The following is an 18,050-nucleotide window of genomic DNA, read 5'->3' as shown; positions in this document are numbered from 1 at the left end:
CGGTGCCTAAAAGGTTTCAACTTCTCTACAATTTTGTGTCTACTACAGTTGCACGCTGGTGTGTGGCTCCTCAAGTGGATCACACTGTAGCCAGATTGAACAAGGCTACTCTGGTTCCCATCGAAGATTCTCCGGTATTTAGAGATCCTACGGATAGGAGGCTGTAATCTCTTGCCCACCACACCTACGTGGTGGCGGGTTCCATGCTAAAGCCTATTTTCGCCTCTGTCATGGCGGCTCAGGCTGTGGCGGATTGGACCAAGGTGCTCAGACGCACTCTTGTGGCTGATTCTGCCCCCTCCCCCCACTACTGTGGAGATGGTGGACCAGATTTATCAAGGGGTCATGTATTTGTGCGATACGGCCTTAAATTAGGCCCCATTGGCTGCGCGCCTGTTCAGTGTCGCGGTGCTTAACCGTTGACTGATCTGGTTGAAGAGCTGGTCGGCTGACCAGAAATCCAGAAAGGCGGTAGCTGATATTCCCTATTCGGGGTCTCTCCTTTTTGGTGAATCCCTGAATGAATTGGTTAAGGGAGTCACTGGGGGCAAGAGCACTCTGCTGCCCCAGAATCCTAAGGGCAAGTTTTTCCGCAGCAAGCGGGGTCCCGTCTTTAAACCTAATAAGGGGTCCTTTCGTGCCTTCAAGGCACAGTACAAGGGGAAACCCTTCAAGGGCCAGGGTGGCCAGAGAAAGCCCTGGGCCGGCAAACAAAAATCCGGCCAAGCTGGTGCGGCGGCTCAGTCCGCCTCTGCCTGAAGGGGTGCCCTCACCCGTTTTCAGGGGTGGGGGGACGTTTGCGCGGTTTCCTCCAACCTTGGCTGCTCCGAGTTCCGGACAGGTGGGTTCAGGAAATCATTCGATCAAGGTACAAGATCGAATTTCTTTCATGGCCGGCAAACAGATTCTTTACCTTAAATCTTCATTTGACCCCAGGGCGGTTGCAGGACCTGCATCAAGCGGTACGGGATCTCCTCGCTCAGGGGGTAATCGTCCCGATGCCTCATCGGGACAGGTTTCGGGGGTTTTACTCAAATCTGTTCACTGTGCCCAGAAAGGAGGGCAAAGTGTGTCCGATTCTGGACTTGAAAGCTCTGAACCGCTTTGTGCGCGTTCAAAAGTTCCGCATGGAATCGCTCCGTTCGGTGGTGGCCTCCCTGAGTCCGGGAGAATTCCTGGCCTCTATCGACCTGAAGGATGCGTATCTACACATCCCCATTTTCGAGGGTCATCAGAGGTACCTCCGGTTTGCTATCGCGGAGGATCATTATCAGTTTGTGGCGTTACCTTTTGGTCTCGCTTCGGCACCAAGGGTCTTTACCAAAGTGTAGGCGCCTGTTCTGGGACTGTTGCAGGCACAGGGCATTGCGGTCTTGGGATATCTGGACGATCTCCTGTTAGGAACCAGTGCCAGTCAGAGCCTGCTGCGCGATCTGTTCACTACGGTCCAGACGCTCCAGGAGTTCGGTTGGACCATCAACGTTCAGAAGTCGACCTTGTCGCCTTCGGTTCGTCTCCCGTATTTGGGAATGGTTCTGGACTCTGCTCAAGCAAAGCTGTTCTTACGGGAGGACAAGCTCCGAACCCTGCAGTCTGAGGTCAGGTCCCTCAGGGACAATGAATCCTCGTCACTCAGGACCTGTATGCGGTCCCTGGGGTTGATGGTATCGGCCTTCGAGGCAATACCGTTTGCACAGTTTCACACGCGGTCTCTCCAAGCGGAGATCCTGGCCAGGTGGGACAGACTACCTCAGTCCTTGGACCTGAGAGTGTCTCTGAGTCGCCAAACCAGTTGTTTCAGAAGGGAAATCCTTCAGGCCATTACTATGGACGGTGATTACCACGGATTCCAGCCTGTCGGGCTGGGGTGGCGTCCTGGGCAACCTATCTGCCCAGGGCACTTGGTCGGAGGAGGAATCCTCCCTTCCGATAAACATATTGGAATTGAGAGCGATCAGGCTGTGCCTGCTCCGCTGGTCGGATCTTCTTCAGGGCCGTCCTGTACAGGTGCAGACGGACAATGCCACTGCAGTGGCATACATCAACCACCAAGGGGGCACCAGGAGTGCCCGGGCGGCCCAGGAAGTGACCAGTATTCTGTCTTGGGCCGAGACTCATGTCCCGGCGATATCGGCAGTTCACATTCCTGGTGTGGAGAATTGGCAGGCCGATTATCTGAGCCGCACCCGGAGGTGGATCTATTCGCGTCTTGACTAAACCACAAGGTGGAAAGGTTCGTGGCAAGAACGCGCGATCCTCTGGCAGACGCCTCGGATGCGCTGGTGGTGCCTTGGCATCAGTATCGTCTGATCTATGCCTTTCCTCTGATTCAGTTATTGTCCAGGTTCCTTTGCAGGTTGACCTTGGAACAAACACTGGTGATTCTGGTGGCGCCGGACTCGCCACGCCGGTCCTGGTACGCGGACATCATTCACCTGGCCATCGAGCCTCCATGGCAGCTGCCAATGCGGGAAGATCTGCTGTCTCAGGGACCGATCTTTCATCCTGCTTTACAGTCGCTGGCTTTAACGGCATGGCTGTTGAATAGCCAGGTCCTGAGAGACAGGGGTCTCTCCTCAGAGGTTATTCTTACTTTACTCAAGGCTAGAAAAGCCTCGTCTGGTAAGATTTATTACCATACATGGAAAGCTTATTTTGCCTGGTGTGAGTCCAGGGGTTTCTCTCCTCGTTCTTACTCGGTGGCAAGAGTGTTTGCTTTCCTCCAGTCTGGTGTGGACCAGGGATGTAAACATCCCTTGTAATAGAAATAGGGCATGACAGGTCCTATTTACAAAGAGTTCTGGAGTCTATAAGTCCCCACATCTCCCTCTATGCTGGAAAACCTGAGATACATTTTTTAGCAAAAAACCGGCAGTGTTTACATCTGCCAGCACTGGAAGTGAGGTCATGCCTCAGAGGGTCATGGAGATGGACGGGGACCACCTCCAGCTCTATACTAAACCGCTGCCACTGTCGGATTCATTTTCTAGCTCCCCGATCGCTCAGGAGACACTGAATAAGCAGTGGGGGGTAGAGATGCTCGAAAATTACTTAGAACCCCCAAACATTTATATACAGTGGGTACGGAAAGTATTCAGACCCCCTTAAATTTTTCACTATTTGTTATATTGCAGCCATTTGCTAAAATCATTTAAGTTCATTCTTCTTCCTCATGAATGTACACATAGCACCCCATACTGACAGAAAAACACAGAATTGTTGACATTGTTGCAGATTTATTAAAAAAGAAAAACTGAAATATCACATGGTCCTAAGTATTTAGACCCTTTGCTCAGTATTTAGTAGAAGCCCCCTTTTGATCTAATACAGCCAGGAGTCTTTTTGGGAAAGATGCAACAAGTCTTTCACACCTGGATTTGGGGATCCTCTGCCATTCCTCCTTGCAGATCCTCTCCAGTTCTGTCAGGTTGGATGGTAAACGTTGGTGGACAGCCATTTTTAGGTCTCTCCAGAGATGCTCAATTGGGTTTAAGTCAGGGCTCTGGCTGGGCCATTCAAGAACAGTCACGGAGTTGTTGTGAAGCCACTCCTTCGTTATTTTAGCTGTGTGCTTAGGGTCATTGTCTTGTTGGAAGGTAAACCTTCGGCCCAGTCTGAGGTCCAGAGCACTCTGGTGAAGGTTTTTGTCCAGGATATCCCTGTACTTGGCCGCATTCATCTTTCCCTCGATTGCAACCAGTCGTCCTGTCCCTGCAGCTGAAAAACACCCCCACAGCATGATGCTGCCACCACCATGCTTCACTGTTGGGACTGTATTGGACAGGTGATGAGCAGTGCCTGTTTTTCTCCACACATACCGCTTAGAATTAAGGCCAAAAAGTTCTATTTTGGTCTCATCAGACCAGAGAATCTTATTTCTCACCATCTTGGAGTCCTTCAGGTGTTTTTTAGCAAACTCCATGCGGGCTTTCATGTGTCTTACACTGAGGAGAGGCTTCCGTCGGGCCACTCTGCTATAAAGCCCCGACTGGTGGAGGGCTGCAGTGATGGTTGACTTTCTACAACTTTCTCCCATCTCCTGACTGCATCTCTGGAGCTCAGCCACAGTGATCTTTGGGTTCTTCTTTACCTCTCTCACCAAGGCTCTTCTCCCCCGATAGCTCAGTTTGGCCGGACGGCCAGCTCTAGGAAGGGTTCTGGTCGTCCCAAACGTCTTCCATTTGAGGATTATGGAGGCCACTGTGCTCTTAGGAACCTTAAGTGCAGCAGAAATCTTTTTGTAACCTTGGCCAGATCTGTGCCTTGCCACAATTCTGTCTCTGAGCTCTTCAGGCAGTTCCTTTGACCTCATGATTCTCATTTGCTCTGACATGCATTGTGATCTGGAAGGTCTTATATAGACAGGTGTGTGGCTTTCCTAATCAAGTCCAATCAGTATAATCAAACACAGCTGGACTCAAATGAAGGTGTAGAACCATCTCAAGGATGATCAGAAGAAATGGAAAGCACCTGAGTTAAATATATGAGTGTCACAGCAAAGGGTCTGAATACTTAGGACCATGTGATATTTCAGTTTTTCTTTTTTAATAAATCTGCAACAATGTCAACAATTCTGTGTTTTTCTGTCAGTATGGGGTGCTATGTGTACATTTATGAGGAAGAAGAATGAACTTAAATTATTTTAGCAAATGGCTGCAATATAACAAAGAGTGAAAAATTTAAGGGGGTCTGAATACTTTCCGTACCCACTGTATATATATATATATATATATATATATATATATATATATATATATATATATATATATATATATAACACATATACAGGATTTATATAGCGCTATATAATACAGTAAAATTAGCCCAATTTTTTTTCATATTGTGATAGATGTCACGCTGAGAAAATAGATACCTAACATGTTACAGTTTAAAATTGTGCACACTCGTGTAATGGTGACAAACTACGGTACTTGAAAATCTCCATAGGCTATTACATTTGCGGGCGTGACTTATGTATGCATTTGGTGCGTGAGCACACGGGGACGAGGGCGCTTTAAAACATTTTTTTTTTCCAATTTATTTTATTTTTTATTTTTTTCACTGTTCCTTTAAAAAAAAAAAAAAAATCTGATTACTTTTATTGCTGTCACAAGGAATGTAAACATCCCTTGTGACAGTAATGTGCAGTGACAAGTACTTTTTTATGGAGGGATCTGGAGTCTAAAAGACCCCAAACACCTCCCTTGCACTTAAAAATATTCAAAACGCCAAACTCTGCATTTTTGAATACTGTCACATTTTTAAAAAGACATGGTGATGTCACTACTGAGTTACTTCTTCGGAGACTCGATCGAAGCCAAATCCGGCTTTGTTCAGGACTCTATCCAGCCAGCGGATTTGCCTGGGTCCCCCGGTAGGACGGGAGAGTCAGGCAGAGTGGCGGAAGGAGGCGGGAGGGGGGGAACGTCCCCTCCCACTCCTTGTGATAATGGCTGAGCCGCATTGGTTGTTATCAGAAAGCCGACCGCCGGCTCTAAAAAATGGTACCGGGGTGATTACTCTAGCTGCAGGCATCATCCCAGGACAACCACTTCTTCAAGCTGACGTACAGGTACATCGGTTTTCGGGAAGTGGTTAAATATGTTATTATTTTTTTTAAAATGATAAATGATTGTAAAGTATTTTTTACAATTTAAAAAATTACTACTTTTTTTATTCCTATAAAAATAACAAACATGTTATACTTACCAACTCTTTTGGAGTGGATTTGCACAGAGCAGCCCAGATCCTCCTCTTCTCAGCTCCGTCTTCTATGATCCTGGCCCCTCCCTCCTGTTCAGTGACACCACAGCAAGGAGCTTGCTATGGGGGCACCCGAGCCAAGTCACAACTCCGTGTCCATTCAGATACGGAGCCCCAAACAGGCCCCGCCCCTTCTCTCTCCTGATTGGCTGACTTTGATTGGCGGTAGCCAATGGCCCTGTACTATATCTCAGCCTATCAGGAGAGAGAATCTCGGACGGCTGAAACACTCATGGACATCATGGAACAGAGAGGGACTTCAGGTAAGTGTTAGGGGGTCTGAGGGAGGTTGCTGCATGACTTTACAACCCCTTTAATTACAAATTCTATAAAAAAAAGATCCATATTGACAAGTTTATATTAATTGTTGCATAAATATAACTGAATACAGAAATGGAAAGAAAAGTGTGATTGAACGTAATACTATAGAAAACTCCCAAATGGAAGGGAAATCACATTTTTACTTTGTCACCAGGACATTACTGTGATTATTATACAATAGAGTTACAAGAGCACTCCGGGTCATCCACCGTTGCCTGCACTACTCTTGGGTGCACATCCAGCTCATTGCTGAGATACAGGCTTAAAAAAGTAGATGACCGTACTTCCAGTAAACTTCAAGAATACTCCTTTATTTATACAAATCCACAATAAATCCACATATGTTCCACTTAAGGAAGGCAGAGACATCTAGTGCAAATCACACTAAAAAGGGCTTACTCATAAAGATGCTGTGAATATCCTCCAATAGGGACAACTATTATATTATCATCTTTTACAGGTTGAATTTGCACCCCTTCCTTTATGTCTATGGGAGAGGAGGTGACGGGAATCTCCCCATAGTGATATGGGAAGCAGGACCGTGCAGAGACCTTTGGAGGGGCAGGTGCTCAAATTATGTCAGCGGCTGCCGACATGGTGCAGGTGGTGATCTGGTCAGAGGCAACAGACATGGTGCAGGGGGTGGTCAGGGGCTGCGGACATGGTTCAGGGGGTGGTCTGGTCAGAGGATGCGGACATGTTGCATGATGCGGACATGTTGCATGATGCGGACATGTTGCATGATGCGGACATGTTGCACTCAGAGGCTGTGGAGTGGTCTGGGGTTTGGTCTTAACTGCTGATGTGACAATGAGGCGCCGGCGCTGCGCTAAGCCCAAGTGCCTCACTTTAAAAAATGGCTCCATTACATCACTGCGCATGCGCCAACTCTGCCAAGCATGTATGAGCTTTCCCGAGCCCGGCAGGCTTCCGGAATGGCGCATGCACAGTTGTACTGTTGGCCCACAGACATACTGTTTATGGGCGCCGCTGCAGAAATTTTGGCTTGACAGAAGGGCACTTTAGGCATCAAGAGGCAAAGGGGCAGGTGCTCAAACACCCTCCCTCCCACACGTGCCTGCTGGGGAGAAATTAAAACCTCAGAGTTTCTGGGAATTCTCCTATTTATCTAAAACCAAGATTAGTTTGGAGTTCTACTTTAATTATGAACCATATGGCTTCTATTTATATCCATAAACAGCTGTACTTCCTCCATAGCATTTTAAATTGCCCCAGAGGACAGTAAAAGAGGAAATGGTAATGGCTAGAAATGCTTGGATTTCATTCTTCACTTCTGTGAAGTGTGATATCTGTGAAGTGAGATGTATTTTTAGTTGGTAATGAACCCTTTGCCATGCATATAGTTTAGAAGAATTATATAAACCTCATGGCGCAAGCCCAAATATCACTTCATTGTTTTTCCAGAAGAAGAATATGAAGTTAAAATTCAACATGTGCATATCATACACACCCTGGAATCTAAATATTTGCCTACAAATATACAATATACATGAACACTTCTCGCATGGCAGGCTGACCAGCACTCGAGAGTTGTAGCCAATAGAAATAGTAAATTCTTCTTCCAGCATATTTGTTGTGGAATGTCACCATTGTCTGTGCCATATGGGTGTGAAATAAATCTTGGCAAATATAACAACGTCTATTAATCTGTAGCATTCATGAAGCTCTGTAATCTTCCGTCTTTCAAAAAAATGCCCAATATGTATTGTATTAACGCCACATTGTTACTATAGGCATAGAACTATGTAAGGTGGTCCGTGACCTGTCGTTCTACTATGGATATTGTTGCTTGCGAAGTACTTCCCTTTTCATTTATTGTATTTATTTATTCTCAGAAAATAGGTGCAGGTACTCCCCTCTTCCAAGTCGGCCCTTGTTTCCACCCGCTACCCTCCTCCGAGCTTCATCCCTTGGTTCCACCCCCTACGCACCTACCAATGCCACCCATTTTGGAGAAAACCGAACCAAGTATAATTTTGTGGTGCTAAGTAATTTGTATGGAATTTAAGGGTAAAATAGAAAGCAGTAAAATAGATCTCCTGCAAGCCAGCAACAATAGATCCCTCCAGCAACAATAGACCCCCATCAACAATAGATCTCCCAACAGCCAACATTACTAGACCCTCCAGCAACAGTAGACCCCTCCCTCAACACTAGATACTTCCCAGTAACATAAGACCACCCAGCAACAATAGATGCCTCCCTCGACAATAGACCCCCCCCCCTAAAGTAGTAATAGATCCTCCAGCAACCAGCATCAATGGACCCTCCACCTCCAGCACACCCCAGCAACCCTTGCCATTAGACACATTCAGTGCTGGAGGTGCTCAAACTGCATTCCCCCATGTTCCTGTTGAAAAAAAGCCCTGGTTGTATTTTATGTACAGTACATTATACATAGATTACTTAAAGTGTATCAGGATTTTCTTCCTTTTCACCTGGTAATTCTTCTAGAAACACATTTTCCGTCCTAGGATGATAATAAGATAGGACTACGGAACCCCACCTCTCTTCTATTCTCCATAACATCGAGAGGAATAGTTCTGTAGTCCTCAGAGGTAGCTAAGAAATGTGATTGATAACCGTTATCCCAGTGAGATATCAACTCACAAGAATTTTAGCAAAATTAACAGATTATTATTTTTTTAACTTTGGATATGTAGCACAATTCCCAGCCGTTTTGCTGGATATGGGTCCCCCTGGGTTACCACTAGCAACAACAGCACATTTCAGCATGTTTTCCAAGTGTGAGCACTGAGACAATGACCAGTCCAGTATCTGGGTTTATTGTATTTATTTGGTAACTTGGATGGAAGAAGGGAGGAGTGGGATATTCCTGGAACTAAACTAGGCTCATTTGGCGGAGACACTTGAATACTGTTGTTTGGCGCTGACTTAACGCTGCCTGAATGCCTATCAACGCTGACTTGACGCTGGTTAACGCTGGCCGGATGCCTGTTAATGCTGAATTGACTTGGGACTGCTTTCTGACTAAAAGAGTCCTCTTCAAGCTCCCCTAAGCACTTCTGCTGAAGTAGCTACTGGAATACACTGCTGCACTGCTGAACACTTCAGGGCCCGCACCGGCGCCCTCTTTCTCTCTCTAATCTTCAGGGCTTAGACACTGGCACCCCCTTTCTAAGTCACCACTACTGGCTAGCTGTCTCCCAGATCACTTTGAACTTCTGGAGTGGTCCCTTCTCTCAGGTAGACCCCCTGGGCAGTTTCGGGTACTCACAACACTGTTTTTCCAGGAAACTTCTGCCCAGCAGCTCCACTTGGTCCACAGCACTCAGGATCCTTCCTGTAGCCCAGCTCAGCCTCCGATCCTCTAGGCCAACCGCCCAGGACACCCTCACTTGCTCTGACAGGAGGAAAGACAGCTGTCCGCCTCCTCCTGGGACTCTGCTTCCTGCCAAAGACCCTCTGTCACGTGCTCCCCTCAGGCTTATACCCTGTCCCACGGTGCATTGCGGCAAACTCCGCACACTGAGACAGATATAAACCCTGGTGTGCTATTGGCCAGGTTTCCTCCACTGTCCAACAAGAGCCCTAATTGGATACAGTGGGGAGACTCAACAGACCACACCTGGGAACACATGACAGCCTAACTGACTGATCAGGCCCCCCTGATAAGCAGACAGGGCCACACATATGCTTTTCCTAGCACCTACCTAGGAGGGTGCTACATCCACTCCCAACCAAAAATGAGACCTGTCCCCATTGGCTCTGCCAAAAATCAGGAGTATCCCACAAACTTGGAAAAGGGAAAAAAAGAATGCACCATTAAATTAAGTGCAAAAATATACTGACATCTTTGTATGATACACACATACACAATATATTCGGTGCATGAAAGGATGTACCCCCACCAAACAAACTCCGTTTGGTAAGGATGGAACATATTTACACACCCTGACTATCTATCTCTACTGTGACCCCAAGGGGTCTGTGAAATAGAAGTAACAACTCAACTGCAATACCAACTTTGAACTTCAGCATTATATTTTCCTTAATGATGGCTAGCCAGCCTGTTTTTTACAGTCTAGTATGTAGAAATTGACTTTTTAAATGTAATACTCTAGGTGGGGGACCTGGACAAGGGCTCCCTGACTGTCCCACACTCGGATGGACCAAGCCTGGCCCAACCCGTCTGGACAACGAAATGCCACCCGCTCAATATAGATAGGCCGTCCATATAGCCACTGTGTCTTTACTGCATCAAATTTCTCTTGAGGTCAGTCCTGGCCCAAAAGGGCTTGGGGACAAAGAGAAAATCCCAAATGGCTTCATCACACCAGAAATCTCTCTTGGCTTCAATGCTTCAATATTCAACATGACCTCCCTGAGAGCGTATGGATAATTATAGCCATACTTCATAGCTACCTTACGCTGCATCCATCGCTGCATTCTTGAAAGCCTGGGAAGGGTTTTCCTGTTGTCTCTCCCAAGTAGTGAAAAGAGGGTCTCCTCTCTCCTGATCATAGAGCTATAGGCCTCATTCGGATCACGAACCCGGGCATAGTTCGTGGGCGGGGTTAAATCCAGGACCCTTTTTGAGTAGGCTTCACAAAACCCCAAGGTTTGGGCCAGCTCTCCTCTCTCAATTGACTCTTTAGTCTCCTTATCAGGCGCAGTAATAACATCGGGACCAGGAGAACTGCTCCCTGCTCCAGAACCCCAGTCCCACTCGGTTTCGTCTTCCGACCGCCAATCATCCATTCCCTCCTTAATGGATCCATATTTGTATTGGAAGCTGGGAGACCCCACATTATTGACCCCGGCCTCTTCCTCACTACTAAGACTGGCTGGTGAGGCTTTGATGGCCACGGGCCATTTTTGCTGCGAGGTGGGAACAGGGGCAGACCTTGTCTCAGTCCCAGGGTGCATTGTGGCAAACTCCGCCCACTGAGACAGATAAAAGCCCTGGTGTGCTATTGGCCAGGTTTCCTCCACTGTTCAACAAGAGCCCTCATTGGATACAGTGGGGAGACTCCCCAGACTCAACAGGACACACCTGGGATCACATGACAGCCTAACTGACTGATCAGGCCCCCCTGATAAGCAGACAGGGCCACACACAGGCTTTTCCTAGAACCTACCTAGGAGGGTGCTACAGATATAACAAAAAGTTTTTCAGTAGTATATTTAACAGACCATAAGGAACCAAATATAAAAAAGGCAATTTTTAGCGTTTGCTTCCATGTAAGACAAAGCAACAAGTTCACCTTAAAGTGAGCCTATGCTCATGCCCCACAAATTTATCTTTACAGTCTGGCAGATTTTTTCCTTGTTTTCTTTGTCCCCATCAAATAGATTTCCCTGCATGATCTGTCCCCAGAGACACCACAGGGAGTGATGGGAAATACTCCCAAAATTAAAGGATATCCCCCCTCTGACACCAGTACAAGTGTCCCCATTGGAGCATATACTCTCTACTCTTGTAATTCTAAACGTTCTATTACAATTTCCTCTGATAACAATGGTCTCCAAGACATAGTATGCTTACATCAGCCCAATGAGGACACAGACAGCAATAAAACCTGACAGAGGTTATAACCCTACCACTCTCCATCCAAAACTGGAAAAAATGTGGCTGGAGGTGTATAATGTGTTGTAGTGTAATAAGTGAATGTAATAGACTCCCAGTGGAACCCCAGACAATATCAATATGTTTATAGCCAGGGTAATAATTTTTGTTAAATGCATTTTCTATATAATATTGCGAAAAATCTATAAAAAACATTCATGTAGTCAATTTGGTTGTTCAGTACAAATAAAGTAGATATAAAAATTTTAATCTCTAAAAAATCTTTGATATTAGTAATTGTTAACCCTCACATATACCCAGTGAAGTGACTGGCCTCAGTTGATACACAGAGATGAACAAATCCCCCTAAGTTGTACTGTTTATCTGCAGCACTCTGTCTTCTACAGCCTCTTAAAGCACACATTTTATGTAGCATTTTTTAATGCCAAAAGGCAGGGGGCAGTAATCCGATGCCACACACTGCACAGCATAGAGCAGGGTGAAGTCTGGGACCTAAGTGAAGGGATAGACACATCTCCATCTACACAATCCCATAGGGAAACATGCACAACTGAGGCTGTCAATCACCTGTTGGGTGGGTTAAGATTGTCTTCCTGAAGTGCTTTGTGTCGGCCAGTGACACACAGGCTTTTGTGACTATCTCAGTGGGTTGGCACAGGAAAGTGGTGCATCCTGGGATACGTTCTAAAAGCCAATGACACATGTGGCAGGGGGTCTTTGGGAAGCCAAGTCCCAGAGGGAGGGTGATGGCTGTCTCTTCTTCTGAAGCTGTGGAAGGTGGGCACAGGCAGTCGGCCTGGTGAACCAGAAAGTGTGGCTGAACCCAGAGGTCCAGTGGAGGCTGACTTGTGGAGTTTGAAGGCAATGGTGACTCTGGAAAAACAGTGTCCGTGAGTACAGAGGAACTTGCCCAGGGGTCTGCCAGGAAGGGGACCACTCCAGTGGCTAGAGTCAGCGGACAGGTGTCAGCACACAGGCAGTGAGAGTAAAGGGGGTGCCGAGTTTGTAACCCTGACGAGAATCTTAAAGCAGGAACATTTAATATATCTTCATTTCAGTGGTAGGGTGAAGCAGCGGCCTTGCCCCATTCTACAGTCAGTTGTCCTCAAGATTGTGCATAGTTACTAGTTGGAGTATCCCACTCATCCTTTCTCCTATCCAAGTTCCAAATAAAAACCACAAAAACCAGCTTCCCCTTGACTGAGCCAAGAACTTTCATTGCTGTTTATCTGCTGTCAGTTGCTAAGGGTAACCCAAGGGAATCCAGAAAGTGTAATTCTCCGCAGTCCTCTAGGGGGCAGTGCTACACATGATTTTTTATTTTTTTTATATCGCCAACAGTTTGAGCAGAACTTTACAATGTTAGGGCAAAAAGTACAGTTACAATACAATTCAATACAGGAGGAAGTGATACAAAAGGTAAAAACTGTGGAGGATGAGCTGATGGAGAAAATAAAAGTACAGTTGTTAGGCGGAGGCAGGATAGGCTTCTGTAAAGAGAAACATTTTCAGGGAGTGCCTAAAAGTGGATAGAGTAGAAAATAGTCGGACAGATTGGGGTAGGGAATTCCAAAGGATGAGAGGGGCTCGGGGGAAGTCCTGGGAGGTAGGAAGAGAACAATTTGCTTGGTATTTTGAGACCAGGTTAGTGATCTAGCTGGGGGTCGAGTTGTGGACGATTGTACATGATTGTTAGTATTTTAAATTTAATTTGTTGGGTGAGGGTCAGTGGGGGGATTGGCAGAGAGGGGTAGCAGACACTTAGTGGTTTGTAAGGTGGATGAGTCTGGCAGCAGCATTTATGACAGACTGAATAGGAGATGGCCTATTTAAAGGTAAGTCAATGAGGAGGGAGACGCAATAGTCAAGGCGAGAGATATCCAGTTAGAAGTGACTCAAGCAGAGGGAGGAGAGAGCAGACATGCTGCTTTGGATTGAGGCAAGTACACACTATAGAAGGATATGCTTTGTTCAGTTTTAATTTCTGAGGTTTACAACCACTTTAATGCCATTTCAAAAGTCATTTTCAATATTTCTAAATCCACAGCATTCCCTAAAATATCACCCAGTGATCCTGCCGTGAAAGTCCTCATTCAGGCACTTCATGTTATAGGGTGACAGTGCTCTGTCCCCGTCTCTCAGTTGTGCTACTGCTTTGTCACCTTTTTACACAGGCTTCCAACAGAGACAATGGCATGCTCCACTGTTCTCACCATCAGGAAACCCTCCCTTAAAAATGGCATGCAGCTATCACTTGAGTACATGCTTGTAGACAGGATAAGAGACAAAGCTGCAAAGAGGCTGCAGGAGATCAGCTGCACTGAGATGCAACAAAGGATGAGAAAACAAACATACAGCTGATCGTACATTGCTCAGATTTCACAGGAAATGGCTAAAATGTAAAAATAGCAGTGTGTGGCCCTGATGTGACACTACCAGGCTCCAAAAGCTATCATTGAAAAAAAAACCAAAGGTGCTGGGTGAAATGGGGTCACTAACACTGACTGCAGCCAATAAGCTGTAATCGCTATTGGGTATTCTGACAGCTGTGAATTCTGGCCCTCAGAATACAATAGCTGTCAGTGGAAGATTCCTAAGTCCACACTGTTTTGATTGGGGAGTCTATGGAGAAATCTTTACATGTTATGGCCAACTTAAGTATTTTTAATGGCAGTTGTTTATGATACACAGTACACAGAGCAAACCAAATGCCATTTATATTTTTTACATCTACTTTAACCGCTTGCCGACCGCCCGCTGCAGATTTACTGCGGCAGGCTGGCTCTGGGAGCGGTCCTGGGGGCGAGCGTGCCCCCCCCGTGGCGCGCGCCCACCCCCACTAGGCAGCGGGGATGCCGATGCATGGGACCGGCGGCAATTGCACCCGCGATTGCTCCCCGCTGAGAGAGAACACTGGTCAGCTGTTGTAAACACAGCTGACCGTTCTTCTCTCAGAAATGATCACAGGGTGCCTGTGATCCTCCTATATAAAATCACAGGTCTCTGTGTTCATTTCACAAGCCCATCCCTCCCCACAGTTAGAAAACACTCCCCTAGGCTCGCTCTTGACCCTTTGATCACCCCTAGGTTAACTCCTTCCCTGCCAGTGTCATTATTACAGTAACCGTGCCTATTTTTAGCACTGATTACTGTAGTAATGTCACTGGTCCCCCCAAAAGTGTCAAAAATGTCAGGGGTCAAATCTGTCCACACGCAATGTCGCAGTCCTGCTAAAATTCACTGATCGCCGCCATAACTAGTAAAATAAATAAAATTACATAAATCTTTCCCCTAGTTTGTAGACGCAATAACTTTTGTGCAAACCAATCAAAATACGCTTATTGTGATTTTTTTTTTTTTACCAAAAATATGTAGCAGAATACAAATTGGTCTGGAAGGATGAAAAAATTAGATTTCTCTTACGTCCTCCGACAGTCGCCGCCTCTTCATATTCGTCACATATGGGGTATTAGACTTTGCTCCGAAGGAGTAGCTAGGCAACAGAATATGTTAACAATAAAGCTTTAACATATCCCACCCTCAAGGGGTGGTCCCCTCAGTCAATACCCTCCTACTTCCTGCAACCATATCTCAGTTTTAATGTCTAGCTTGTCAGGAGTGGCTGGCTCTCTCTGTGCTGGGACTTTCTGTCCCAGACTTTTTCTTCTTTTTAATATTTTGTTTGAGTTTTCTCTCTATCTTTACTTAGCTGTTATTTTTGTCAGCATTAGTTAGTCTTCGGACGAAGAGGATCATGCGGACTGGGTCTCGGGCTGATCCCCCTGGTCGCAGGTCGTGGGTCAGTGGCTTCCCAGTCTGCCATCGAGCGTTCAGCCAGGTAACGCTCCTGGCACAGTGAACGACCCATCCCTGTTCGGTGCAGGGATGATTGGTGAGGTGGCTACCTCACCGGACGCTGTGCGGTTTCTTAACCTCCATTGTGTGCGTCTTGAATTGCGACTCTCCCTGCCTCATGTGCAGCGGCTTGTTCGCCTGTGCGGGTTCCCCACGCCATGTGAGGTAAGTGTATTTATGTGGGGACCTGTCTGTCTGGGGGGGTCTCAGTCTGGGACTGTGTAACCTGCCTTTAATCACACTGCTTGTCTCCCTATCTCTCGGCTGCATGCTGTGGGCTGCAAGGGGGGGGGGGGGGAGCTGTATGACACTGTGTGTGTCAGGCTGGGCAGTGTGAGAAGCTGTGTGCTGTGGGGCATGTTTTTTCTTGGCATGTTTGGGCATATACAGCGATCGCTGCGGCGATCTAACATGTATCCTTATATTGGGATGTAATGTGTGTGTTTTTATGCACTGTGGAGCGGCGTTTTCGGCGCCAAACGACGCCATTTTACCGGCGCCCGCTCCGGCCGCATGGTTTACATGCACGGCGGCCATTTTCTTGTAGCCTCCATAGGCTTCCATAGAGCGCCCTGGCAGCATCACTTCCTCTTTCCAGGAACACCGATCGAGGCAGCAGCAGCAGCGGGGTCTCCTCAGGTTTTATCCTTCTGTTCTTGCTATCCATTGCCTGTATTCAGTTTGTATATTCCCTGTGGGGGTCTCATTGTGCCTGAGTGTGGTGCGGTGGGCTGCGCTTGCCGCGCTTGCTAAAAGGGGGCAGTTAACCCTTGGTTGTCTGGCATTACAGGGGCAATGGATTCTCAGGAGGGCAAGTTTCCTACAGTATTGGTGGAAAGCCAGGGGACCGCTGTTTCCCCCCCAGGGGGGGATTTAGCCACTATTGTGGCTGGCCTTGCTGCCCAGGTGCAAATGCTGGTGGCTGCTCAATCTACTAAACGGCCCAGAGTTGCTCTGTCCTCTGATTCTGAGGGTGAAGGTGATGGGGCTGTTCTGGCAGGGGCCTCCTTATCGGGGTCCCGCTCCTCTCTTGATCTAGTGGGGTCTGAGGTAGAGGCTGAAGTTGAGGGGGTTGATAATTCTCCCCCTGGCTCGCCTGAAGAGCTTGCAATCATGGATGAGTTGATTGCTTCCATTAAGCAGACGCTACGTTTGCAGGACGAAGTGTGTCCCCCCGCTGCCTTGGCGGCTTATGGGACGCAGAGGAAACGCAGGACGCCGCAGGTTTTTCCCTGCAATGCTGATTTTCAGCGCGCTGTTAAGGATCAATGGCGCGATCTGCGCAAGCCTTTTGCGGTACCAAGTAAATTCAAGCTGCGTTATCCTTTCTCGCCTGCCACTGATGAACGGTGGTGTGTGCCTCCGCCAGTGGATCATGCAATTGCGGTTTTGAACAAAGCCACTGCGATTCCTGCAGAGGGTTCCCCTGTTTTCCGTGATGCCACGGATAGGAGACTGGAGTCTCTTGCCCGTCATACTTATTCTGTTACGGGTTCTATGCTTAAGGCTCTGTTTGCTTCTCTCATGGCGGCCCAGGCGATCGCGAGTTGGACGCAGATGCTTAGGCGCGTCCTAGTGGCCGATTCGGCCTCGGCGGCGACCCTGGATATGGTGGATCAGATCCACCAGGGTGTCATGTATCTGTGTGATGCGGACCTGGACCTGATTCCGTTGGCTGCACGTGTGCACAGCGTGGCGGTGTTGTCTCGCCGCCTGGTTTGGTTGAAATGTTGGTCGGTGGACCAATCTTCACGTAAGACCTTAGCCAATCTGCCTTATGATGGGTCTCGCCTTTTTGGGGAGTCCCTGGATGTGTTGATTAAGGGGATCACCGGGGGTAAGAGCACTCTCTTGCCCCATTTCCCCAAGGCTAAGGGGGCTTCTGGGAAGAAGCATGCTAATTTTCGGCCCCCTCAGGGGTCCTTTCGTGCCTTTCGGCCGCACTACAAGGGCAAACCGTTCAAAGGCCAAGGCTCTCAGAAGAAGCCCTGGTCTGGGAAACAGAAGTCCGGCCAATCCGGACCTGCAGCCCATAACAGTTCGGCCTGAAGGGGCGCCCTCACCCAGTTTTGGGGTGGGGGGACGCTTGCTCGGTTTTCTTCAGCCCTGGTTGGCCCGTGTGCGGGACAGATGGGTTCTGGAAATCGTTCGATCTGGTTACAAGATCGAGTTTCTCTCTCGGCCGGAGAGCAGATTTTTTTCCTCAAATCTTCAACTGTCTCCAGAGCGCCTGCGGGATCTGCACCTGGCGGTGCGGGACCTGAGGGCTCAGGGAGTGGTGGTTCCGGTGCCTCATCGGGACAGATTTCGGGGGTTTTATTCCAATCTGTTCACCGTGCCCAGGAAGGAGGGCAAGGTTCGTCCGATTCTGGACTTGAAGGCTCTGAACCGCTCTGTGCGGGTTCGCAAGTTCCGCATGGAATCCCTGCGCTCGGTGGTGGCTGCCCTCGTTCCGGGGGAATTCATGGCCTCCATCGATTTGAAGGATGCGTACCTTCACATCCCAATATTCGAGGGTCATCAGAGATACCTTCGATTT

This window comes from Pelophylax lessonae (assembly GCF_965119305.1).
Source record: "Pelophylax lessonae genome assembly, chromosome: 7".
Lineage (NCBI taxonomy): Eukaryota > Metazoa > Chordata > Amphibia > Anura > Ranidae > Pelophylax > Pelophylax lessonae.
Note: the sequence above shows the minus strand (reverse complement) of the source record.